This window comes from Netta rufina (assembly GCF_964035555.1).
Source record: "Netta rufina genome assembly, chromosome: 3".
Taxonomy (NCBI): domain Eukaryota; kingdom Metazoa; phylum Chordata; class Aves; order Anseriformes; family Anatidae; genus Netta; species Netta rufina.
The window spans coordinates 76,927,235-76,938,497 of record NC_140125.1 but is presented as its reverse complement, the minus strand read 5'-3'; positions in this window follow the sequence as shown (position 1 = coordinate 76,938,497).

Sequence of the window (11,263 nt, the reverse complement as noted above, 5' to 3'; positions counted from 1 at the left end):
TTCATTGAGACAACTGTATTTTAAGCTAAAGGTAGACAGTGCTTCTTGGCGTCTGGGACCAATGTTAATTAAGAGCATGCAAGTTAAGGAAAGTGCTTAATGGCAATAAATTTAATTCTGATCAAAGACCATATGTAGTATTTCCTTTGTAAAAGTGTATTTGTGGCAAAGAAGGTGGTTTGTATCCATCTCAATATGTGTTAATCAACAGTTATATTAAATGAAATACAAGTATTGTATATGTCCAAACATCCATATGTGATTACTCTTATTCCTTTAGGAGGTATAACGTTTTGCAACATATGTATTATATCTGGCTAAACTGAAAATATTTTTATTAGCCTGTAAATATTCTTCTGCATTTCAGTGACTTCTGTACCTAATTCAGAATATTTCATTTTCTTCTGTTTTTATATATAAAATACAGATACCTAACCCTGTGTGTGATCTTTTTGTTAAGCACGTAATCCACACGCAGGCAAAAAGCTGACAAATGAGGAAAATTAAAACTGCATAATGTGAAGTTTGACACTAACCTAGTCTTGGCCAGCAATGGTTAATAACAAATTACATTTTAAGAGTGAGAATTATAGGACATGTCTCAAGAACCTTTTACTTGAGAAGCATTTCCTGCTGAATGTTTTTCAGTAAAAGAAAAAAATGCAAAATTTGCAGTGTTACTCTGGCTGTATAATAATACCATAAATATTCTGTGGCCTGTGGGTAGAAGTTACAAAGTCCCAAACCTGTCAAAGGATTAAGTCATTTGGGTAAAATTGTGGAAACTGCTTTTTTTTCCTTTGAGTTTGCTCTGCATTAGGAGTAATAGACTTTTTTTTTTTTTACTGAAGTTACAAGACATTTGTTCTTAGTCCTGATACTGAAGTGGGATTAAAAAAAAAAAAGTTTTATCTTTTAAATAATCTCTCACCTATACTTAGTGGTCTTCCTGCCTTATAGAAGCAAGTTCATCCAGAGCTGGAGACCAAACAGAACTTAAATAAAAGATAACATTATGGTAGTTGTGGTGAGAGTGTAGCTGTGGCAGTACTTGAGAACGTCTGAGTAGAGAGACCGTAAAGGTAGGAACTGTCTCAGTAGACAAGTCTGAGTCATCTTGTATGAAAAGATTGGTAATGCACAACTGGTGAGAGCTAGAACTGTAATACTTACTTTTTTAAACTAATTTTTAAAGGGTTTAGGTGACAAGTAGATGGAAGGAACAGGGAAAGGAGAGAGAACTTGTTACACGTGGCTGAGGTGTAACCTTTGCAATAAAGCAAGAGGAGGATCTATGAACAAAGAGAGAAACAGATGGAGAGAGGAGTAAAAATATTTGTATGCCAGCTGGGGTGAAGGAAGATTGTTCAAAATGTCTTGGTGACCCAGTGCCCAGCTGAATGACCTGGCTGCTGCCTGGGGCTGTAATGAATAGGGCCTCTGCATTAATTTTTTTTTCCAGAGATCCATACTTGATAGAAGAGAAACACATCCTGACTCAATACAGGAGTATAAATTCACTTTTTGCTGGGTAGAACCTGAGCCCAATGACTTCAAAATAAAAGTACCTAAATTGTCCAGAGAAGGGCGACAACACTGGTGAGGGGTCTGGAGAACAAGTCCTACGAGGAGCGGCTGAGGGAGCTGGGCTTGTTCAGGCTGGAGAAGAGGAGGCTCAGGGGTGACCTTATTGCTCTCTACAGGTACCTTAAAGGAGGCTGTAGCGAGGTGGGGGTTGGTCTGTTCTCCCATGTGCCTGGTGACAGGATGAGGGGGAATGGGCTAAAGTTGAGCCAGGGGAGTTTTAGGCTGGATGTTAGGAAGAACTTCTTTACTGAAAGGGTTGTTAGACATTGGAACAGGCTGCCCAGGGAAGTGGTGGAGTCACCATCCCTGGAAGTCTTTAAAAGACATTTAGATGTAGAGCTTAGTGATATGGTTTAGTGGGGACTGTTAGCGTTAGGTCAGAGGTCGGACTCGATGATCTTGAGGTCTCTTCCAACCTAGAAAATTCTGTGATTCTGTGATTTCAAACTTGCCTTTTGTTCAAAAGGCAAAAGTCACAAGTGTGACTTGACACACAGTGTCTTGATTCGAGTGCAATCCAGGCACTAAGAAGGGGCAAACTTTTTACTGTCTTTGAAGGGAAAATGCTCAACTTTTTTTTTTTTTTTCTCATTTTTTCCCCCTTTGTTCTAATCAAGGCAGTTGTTCCTCCATACACTTAAGACTAGCCTTGCCTTGTTTGCTTGTGTACTCCTGGTGAAGTAATTTGATGTCTGCTCCTGATGCCCACAGCAGTGCTTCATTGTTTATAACCATGGTTTTGAGGCCAGATGGATGAATACGGGCTAAGCAATGTTTTTCGATAGTTTTCCCTTTTGAATGGAAAACTTAATCACAGGATTGTCTAGGTTGGAAGAGACCTCCAAGATCACCCAGTCCAACCTCTGACCTAACACTAACAAGTCCTTCACTAAACCATATCACTAAGCTAAACTTCTTTTAAAGATGTTTAATCTTCGTTGGCAGAAACCCATGAACTACAGCCTGATCCATCTCCCTAGCGTTTCCCTTCACCAGTTGTGTAGCCATCAGCTCTCCGCTGACTGGTTTTCCGTGGCTCAGACTCAAACAGGAGGGTGTAAAAAAAACAAACGAAGCTAAACTACAGACATTCATAGATGTGATTATCCATAAGAAAATGCCAGAAATCAGGGAGGCTTGGGTGACACCCGGTAATTTTTCAGTTAAGTCTTCATATTGTTAACAAAACTCCTCTTGATTAAATCTGAAATTTCCCATCAAGTATCTCAATACTTGAAAGAGTAACAATTCCATAAAATGGAATAAAGCAGAGTGAGATAATTTTATCTAATGATCTTTGATATTGTCCAAGTGTGTGTTATCATTTTATTTTGGGAATGAAAGGATTAACGTTCAGGCTGCTGAACCAGAGCAGATAATTACCCTGTTCACTGGGCTTATGCTTCTGGAAACGTGTTTGCTTTGAATACTTTTTCCTTGCAACAGAAATGGGATGTCCCAGTTCAATCCCTCTTGGAACAACCTGTGGGGAGCGTGCTGCTGTTGGCCTTCCATTTGCTAAGGGCAGGTGATGATTTTTTTTTCTGTGTTCTGGGTTTCATGCCTGGTTTAGCCTTGCAGTCAGAGAAGGTGCCAGTCTCCTGAAGTTTCTGATTCTATGTGGGTCTGTTTCCAGGCTGGGTGAAAAAGGTGACATCTCTGGAATTAGTAAGTATGGACACAGAGGAGTTGCATCTTTCACTGCAGCATGTTTGCTGTGACAGCCTCACTGGAACAGGTTGCCCAGAGAACTCGTGGAGTCTCCCTCCTCAGAGACCTTCAACAGCCACCTGGACATGCATAGTCCTGGGCATCCTGCTCTAGGCAAACACATGGAATGGAATAATTTAGTTAGGGGACCTACAAAGATTAAGTCCCAACTGTCCGACCACTTCAGGGCTAGCCAAAAGTTACAGCATGATATTGAGGGCATTGTCCAAACATGCCTCAAATGCCTCTTGAATGCTGACAGGTACGGAGCATCAAACACCTCTCCAGGAAGCCTGTTCCAGTGTTTGACCACCCTCACAGTAAAGAAATTTTCCTTAACATCCTGTCTGAACCTTTTGTATTGGCAAGACTGTTTTGTCTTATAGTAACTTAAAGTAGTTGTCTTGAGTGCTCTAATTAAATATGAAAGTGTAGTTTGGGCCACCTCAGTTTTATGCGATTTTCAAAATCAAAACATGTCTATTACTTGGTAATTCTAATTTGTGACCAGAATCCTACACATTTTTAGTGCTGAGTATTTGCACTTTTATGTAGAACCAGAAGGGGGCAGCAGCTTCCTTCAAATCTTCAGCATTCACGAGACTGGAAGAGATTCTTTTTTTAATTAAATAAAAAACTTCAATTTATTTATTTATTTGTTGCTGTTCTTTATACTATTATTAGTAACGTTTACTCTTAAAAGAGCAAACATCCAGTCTAGCTAGCATCCTGTTGCAAGCACTGTTCAGGTGACACAATTTACAGTAAACATTGTTCTCTGCATCTGTGCAGTATATGTACAAGCAAACTTGAACACAGACACACACAATTATTTCATATAGCTCTGGATTCGTGATTTGTTGAATACTGCTTAAATATATCCATCTACTACTTTAAAAATGAGTGCTTTTTTAACTTTCAGTGCTTATGTGTGCTTTTTAGTTCTGTGTTTGTGGGTGGATTAAGTATTTCCAAAAGAAGGGGCCAAGAGCATTGTTAAAACACAAAATGACTTACTGGGTCAGTCTGTAGACTCTCCTGCCTGCACTTTGCCTGTGCCTTTCAATCATGGTGTGCAACTGGCCTCATCACATTCCTGGCACCTTTGCTGGGACAGAGGCCACCCATCACGTCCAACCACGTTGAGATTGGCAGTGAGGAGAAGCGAAAAAAGGGAGAACATTGCATTTTGCTCTTGTTTAGTTTCAGACTGAAGGTTTTAATTTTAAATTTATTTTATTTTAATCAGGAGAAGAGGAAGATCTGTTCACACTGACCCACACGTCATGTTTTCTCTACCACTGTTGGTTTCCAATGACTACCAAATGGTAGAGCAGTTCCCAAACACGTCTGTCAGTAACCAGGTGATCAGTGAACTTCTCAGCCAAATGTTCTTTTGCATAAAATATTTATGTCCTTGATGCTGGTCCTTATATAGTGAAGTGACTGTACTATAATAAGGGGGGATAAAGTGTGACAATCTGTTGGGAAGTTAACTATGAACTATGGACTCTAAAGGGGAATCTTTATGACGCCATATGCTAGGCATGTGTAAGATAGTAGAAAAGTTATTGTAGCATTTTTTACCAAAATCATGGGTGGCTTTGTGTTGCAAGTGTCAAAAAAAGATGGGTCCTGTCTTTTGTGACACAGCGCTGTATGCACTAAGGCATGTGTGGAAGAGAAAGTAAGAGCTGTCCACAACCTTTTCACATCCACGTATGACTCTCATGTTTCCATGTTACAGGCCTACTTTATCCAGGTCACCAGATTCAAATTTTATAAAACTGTCTGTCAGAGCAGATGGTGTCACTTAAGGATAAAAAGCTTAGCCATAGATGTGAAGAAAAGCCGCCTCTTCAAGTAAGGTCTGCTAGCGCATCTCAGGCTTTATCACCTATGTCTTGTCTCCCTGCATGACAGAGAGTTTTTAACAGGTTTGTGATTGGTGTTCTCAAAGATCTTTACGTTTTTGGGTGGGCTTGATTAGTTGATACAGCTCTGGACAAGTGGCAGCATATCTGTCTGTCTCAGTTAGTACATCTGTGGAATGGGTTGCCTGGGCCGCAGAAGTTTAGACATGCAAAATACATTTGGGAAGGCTGAAGTTTCTCGTATGTGCCCATGGCATCAAATTGTTCAAACCAATGGCTTGGTAGTGGCTCATGTAACTTGCTGTCTTTCTAGCCTGTTGTCCTATTCAGCCTGTTGTTCCGTTCTTTTATGGCCAGTGTCAACATCTCTGCTCTCTGTCACTCCTCATGTAGCTCTTTGGGAGACTTCTGATAAGCTCTCCGTGGGTGCATCAGGCTTCCGCCACTGCTGGATGTTTCTGTATTGTTTGTGTTAAATTGTCGCTAGTATTTCTTTGATGGCTAGAACTTTGGCTTTATTTCTTGTCTACCTACAAGAGAAAAAGTGTATGTTTTACGGTCTGTTATTGTCTGTTAATATCTGATTCAATTGAGAGAATTTTGCAGTCCGAGTAACTTGTTATTTTGCAGATTTTCTCACTCCTTTTACTAGCTCAGACTCACATTAGGAAATGCTTGATATTCAGAGTTATTGCTTATCTTCAAGTGGGCAGATAATGCAGATCGTTAAGGGAGCTTTTCCAGTCAGATCAATTAGAAAGTTTGTATCTACCCAAAACTATGGATTCCTGAGGTCAGTCCTGGATAGTGGTCAGGACATGGGAGCCTTAGTTACAGCAGCATGTCACCAACGTGGGCTTATATTTTTAGCTATGCTGAAAAATGATGTTGTGCTGTAAATTAATTAAGTTGTCTCCTTCCTGAATTTCTCTTTCGGATACCTCTGTCTGTATAAAAGCAAGTGGGTTGATAATCTCTTGGATGTTGCGTGGGCTCTTGGTAGAGGCGTTGCTAGTGGCTAAATAAATAATGAATTAACTCAGCCTGAAACAACAGCTTACTGAATAACCTCTGCATAAAGTAAGTGGAGAATGTTTTTCAGGACTTTTCAGATCCATAATGTGATGCCAAGCCTAAACAAATATGGTGAAATTTGAATGAAAATCCTCCAAATTCTCATGTGCAGACTATACAATGAGATAACACAGAAAGGCAGATGCTAGGCGTCCTCCTTATCATTTACAGCACGAGGTTTCCCCAACTAAGGATGTCTCCCCTCTTGTCTTTATCTAGTTTAGAAACACTTTGACCCCTTCTTGTATGCCCTTTGTAGCTGGTAGGACTGCACCAAGGGGCTTCAAAAAAAAAAAAAAAAAGCTATCAGGAGTGGTTTCTATTTTGAGTTTCAAAGTTATTGTGCAGTAATGGCACCTTCCCTTTAAATAAGCACGTTCCTTGAAACTTATTCAGTCTTCAATAATTCATAGACATTGCCACTGCTCCTTTATAACGTTTGTCTTGTTAACCCCACGCAGCTATAGCAGGGTATTTTTTAGTATACATGTCAGGTTCAACACTACTGATGAGGTTCAAGTGAAAAGATAAATTCTGCTCATTTACCCCATGCTGTACTATTGCAGAGGGGGTTGGAGGTCAGTACAGGCTTACATCATCGCTGACATTGGAAAGAAGCAAGTAGAATGGACTTACTTTTATGGAAAAAAAAAATAAAGAAAAAAAGAATGCAGCAACATGACCTTGTCATTCCTACAGTCCAGACTGATTACAGGCTAAAGGGAACTGTTTGGACACACGCTTGCTGACCAAACCTAACCTGGTTTGGAGAGAGGATTAATGGAAGAACACTGATGGATTTTTACAAGGTTGGTTTTCAGTGGATACCTGACCCTGCAGAACTTCTATGAGACCTCTGGCTCATTTCTTAGAGGTCACAAACCTCTTGTTCAGAGGTAATTGCTTTTTGTTACTCACCTCCGGTGAAATGAATTTGAGCTGCACGCAGAGAAACTACTGGTTTAGCAAAACCAAACTAACACAAACCAAAAAAAACAAAACAACAACAACAACAAAAACTGCCTGACTTTGGCAAAAGCCAGGACACAGACAAATAATTACACTTTGTTTAATGTTTATTAACTACCTCAGTGGTGACTTTATATGCACAGTTGTGAAGGTGTTGCTGCAATGCAACGCTACTGTTTTAAGGTCAAGAGGTTTAAGCGTAACTTAGTGCAAATAGTAAACTTTGTTATGGCAACTGCACTTCTTTGCTGTGGTTTTTAGATTCTTCAGAGGTACTGGGTGAGTGAGGCCTCGTGCTGGATGGCGGCAGCAGTCGCCACCTGTGCTAAACAGACACAAAATGGAGGCTGCCTGGGCGGGTCACAACAGCGATGGCCTGGGGGCTCCCTTAGCTCCTCTCCAGAGGTGTGGGCTCTGCCACTTACTGACATTGGGCACCTGGCTTGCTCTGCATTGCAACTGCAGGTTAGATAGATCATCTGAGCACTGTAAGGCCTCTGCTGCCTTCTCCCGTCTGCTGTATGGCCACAAGTCCATTTTCTGCCCATGCAGTAGAGAAGCATCCCACAGCAGCTCAGCTGGCAGTGTCCCAAAAGCCTGGCAATGACAGGGTGGCACTGGGGAGGGCACAGCAATCCGTGTCATACATCTGCACGGGAGAGAAGACTCCAGCACCACAGAAAAACAAATAATACCTGTCAATGATAGTGACCCACCAAGCACTTAATCAGTCAAGTGTCTGCTTCTGTCATGGGGCCTACAGCCTGACATTCCCATCCTGGGCAGGGAAAGTTTGTGCCTTAGACTGGCCTCCATGGATATCTGCGCAGAGTGGGGAGCTGCCAAATGATGGTCAATAACGGGAATAATCTGAAGAAAGTCTGTATTAAAACTCAGTCTTCCTGGGGTTTAGCCAGGCCAGACGAGCTGTGGGATTCATAACCTGCTTGTAATGGCTGGGCTCCAACCTCGTGGTTTTTGTTTTTTAAGAATGAAGCAGGGATCCCTCGACCACAGTTACCTCAGCAGTCCCAATGCTCCTGAGATGTGGGCATGTAGGCTACATACACATGTGTGTATTTGTTGTGGTGTTTGGAGAATCTAATTTTATTTATTTATTTATTTATTTATTGGGGTGGCAGTGGTGGTTCTTTTTTAATTTAAGTCACCGTCTTTTGCACTTTCTTACCTCAGGAGTCTTTCTTCGGTTCCTTCGGTTAGAGACGAGCATTGACAATGTGTGACCCTGTTCATAGCACAGTCAGAGGCTTGCTATCAACGGCGGCTGGAACAGGTAGACCCTTAGGGCTGTGACCAGTTAATATTTAACCTTCTTGTGAACTCTGGTGCGGTTTTACTGTTCCAGCCTACTGGGAGCACCTGCTCAGGAGAGGAGTTTGGTACTGAATCACTGCTGAAAGTCTCCGTTAACCAGATGGTCAGCCTCATAAAGAGGTTAGACTCTGCTCTGCCACAATATCTAGCAACATTGGAGGGAGACCCAGTGCAAATGCAGCCCTTCCTACTGTGTTAATGTTTTGAAACAGGGCCTGTTCTAACCTTTGTCTTAGAAGGAAGATTTTAATTTTTAATTATGTGGCGTTTGCTAAGTCTGGCTGTGTTATACCTGCAGCTGGTTTTGGCTGTGAAAACAGGCTGGGGCAGACAAGCCGGAGGAGCCATTCTGAGGCGGAGCATGAGGACGAGACAGCACAGCTGGGAGATTCGGGCAACCCCTTTCCTTCCTACATCAGGGTTTAGTATCTCTGCCACCATCAGAATGGAGAGACTACACAGGTAGGAAATTATGTGCATATCTGCTGTTAGGGTCACCAAAAACTGTTTCCCAGGCTGACGGGGAGAATGCCGCTATGGCACTTGTAGCATGCCGCAGATGCAGGACACATGTGGCTGAGGCATGCCAAAAGGTTATAATACAAGCCATGGCATCGATTGCCTGCTGCTGTTGCACTGCTACATTATCTTGGTGCCTCATTAGGTGGGGAATAGCTCTGATTACTGAGCTCTGCTTGTTTGTGAAGTGACAAGTCAGGCTAATCAGCTGTGTGGGTGCAGTATTGGTTACAGGATCACTGGGGGGGCATCCTTATCCTCTCCTCAATTATGTGCTTCCAGCAGCAGGGTTGGGCGCAGAAGTTTGTTCGTGGGCGCTTCTTCTCTAGAGATTATGGACAGAGAAGCCAGGCTAAATGGGGCACCGAGATAATCTTTTTTTAGCCTGTCATACTGAGAACGTAAATTGCAGCCTCGCAACTGGCACTTTTGCAGAGAGTAAGGAACACTTATTTCTCACCCTGCAGGATATGTGACAAGAGTGGGTGTGCAGTGATGATAAAGTCACCAAGTTAAGTACCAGGCCTGTGTGACTGATTTACAAATACCAGTGTGCTTTATTTACATAGACATGTAAACAACAGAAGGTAAACAACACCACCCAGCTCAGTCTAACAAACAGGCTGCTGCTGCTTCGCTTCAGAACCTGAGGTGTTTTATACATTTCACAGAAACTGTATTGACAGTGAACACAGGAGGACTACAAGGTTAGCTCGACTCTTTCGTCTTTGCACAGGAATTGCATGCAATGTGCATCGGCGTGACAGAACTGCACCACTGAGGCCACGAAACAAGCATACGTGAAGAACCCACTAAGAGCTTTTCTTAAGGTCAGATATGGCTTGAGTTAGCAAGATTTGTGTGTAGTGTCACTACAGCTGTTCTGTATTCTTACAGCACTTTCCATCCCAGGATCTGAAAGCGCTTTACGAGCAAACAGCAAATCTTTGCTGCATCCTTTGCAAACGATCCCATTTACACGTAAGAAAACAGAGCGCCTTGAAACGGTGACTTTCCCAGAGCTCACGTTTAGTGGTCTAATTTCCCATCCCTGTGCCTTAAATATAGCACCGTTCTTCCTTCCCAATAGTATATAACTTCTTGCTATTTTAGGACACGCTTTCAAAGTTAAGGTAAGGCTCCTTCTGCTGCGAGTAGAAGGGCAGCGGATGGTCCCAGTCACCACTGAAGCTGTTTAGCTTCAATGACGCCTCTGCTGAAAGAGGAGCCAACTACTGTGCAATACATTGCACCCATCCCCAAGCTTTTTCAAGTTTGTCCAAAAATGGAATTCATGATAACATCTGCTGCAAAAGAAAAACTATTTGAAAACAACTGTGCTGATCTGCTGTCTTGCAAATTTAAATGCAACAGTAAGCCAAACACACGCTGCATTTTACTTTGACTAAATATTTCAAATGGAAATGTTACACTAAATTTGCAAGACAGAAAAATACCCAGTGGAATAATTAAGAGTTCAGAAACTACGCTGCTTTGTGTCAAGGAATGAGTTTCCTTATAGTTTAGCAGCAACAGCATCAGCTAGGGCTTGAACAGGATTTAATTCTTAGCTGTAAATTCACATTTTGTTTCCACACACATTTCTTAAAAAACATATCGGCAGGTGTTGATTTTTTTTTTTTATTGCAGATGTGTCTGCAAAGTGATCACCATGGCTTGAATCCAATGCTGGTTCCACTTTTCTACCTGTTTTTGACGTGAATAGCAAGATAGGCTCAGCTCAAAAACTAGATCAAATTCAAGCATCTAAGAACTGCTGTGAAAAAGTAGCTGGGCAGGTGAAATTGAACATGGTATTTAAATGCTCAGCTGCCTTCTCTTGTGCACTTCATGCTTCAAGTAGTTTTACTTCTACCTTCCCAAGAAGAACTATAGTGATGCCCTATCTTCAGTTTTCATAGGAAAGGAACTGAAGCACCACAACCTTAAGATACAACAACCTTAAGATACAACATATACAGCTGTCAGTACAACTGCATATAAAATAGAGGGAGAAAGAGGTTTTTTTCTTAAACAGGCATTTCTGCAGTAATGTTTTTGTTGTTTTTTTTTCTCCTTTCAATTCCACAGGTGCAAAGGAAACTTAAGAAATTCTCCTTAAATAAAAGCTATGTACAAATTGCACACATTGCAAACGGAGCACTGAGATCAGTTACAGAAAATAAGATATACAG